The 718-nt window shown below is 32.3% G+C and overlaps 1 protein-coding gene across 1 annotated transcript in view; it reads left to right on the top strand.

Moving 5' to 3' along the window:
- LOC106464792 (cyclin-dependent kinase 14-like) overlaps window positions 1–718 on the top strand; it is a gene marked incomplete at its 3' end in the record, with an annotated part of 131,578 nt that overhangs the window by 130,165 nt on the left and 695 nt on the right. The gene's annotated exons all lie outside the window — the stretch shown is intronic.

Below are 718 nucleotides of genomic sequence, written 5' to 3' on the forward strand. Positions count from 1 at the left end.
GAAGAGTTAGGGGGGATCTGATTGAGGTGTTTAAGATTGTAAAGGGGATTGATAGTGTTGATGCATAATTTTTTTTCATATTGAACAGCGAGAATAGTAGGACTATGGGACACAAATATAAATTTTGGCAGAGTAGGAGTCATCTTCAGCTAAGACAGTTTAATTTTTCTAACAGGGTGGTTGGCCTTTGGAATGGGTTGCCTTTAGAAGTTGTGGAGGCAGTAAATTTAAGTGAGTTTAAGAAAAAGCTTGATAAGTATATGAATGATAAGGGCTGGCTTTAAGATTTTTTTAAAATTATTTTAATTTGATTTAGAGGATGTGTTACGTATTAGAATTTCGAACAGTCCGAAGCTGAGTTAACCAATTTAAATTTAGTAGTTAAATTGTACTTTGGATTTAGTTTTTAAATATATCCCGATATATTATTCAATTTACAATATTTGCCAATGAGATTGATACACACCGTCTTCGTTTTTAACACAAATACGTTTTAATATACACACACAACAATACAATTTACAGTAACAATTATTACAAACAAAGATTTATAAACAAAATTTTCACAAACTCACAAACAATATAAAATCTGCGTTCTAGTCTGGAACTTCCTTGATATTTTATTGAGGGTTTACGATGAGCAAGTTATTATGAGTTGATGTAAGTACGATTCGCCGGGAAGTTAGCTAGCTTTGTCCTTGACCACACACGCTAGGTA

This window comes from Limulus polyphemus, unplaced genomic scaffold (genome assembly GCF_000517525.1).
Source record: "Limulus polyphemus unplaced genomic scaffold, Limulus_polyphemus-2.1.2 Scaffold1744, whole genome shotgun sequence".
NCBI classification, from domain to species: Eukaryota; Metazoa; Arthropoda; class Merostomata; order Xiphosura; family Limulidae; genus Limulus; species Limulus polyphemus.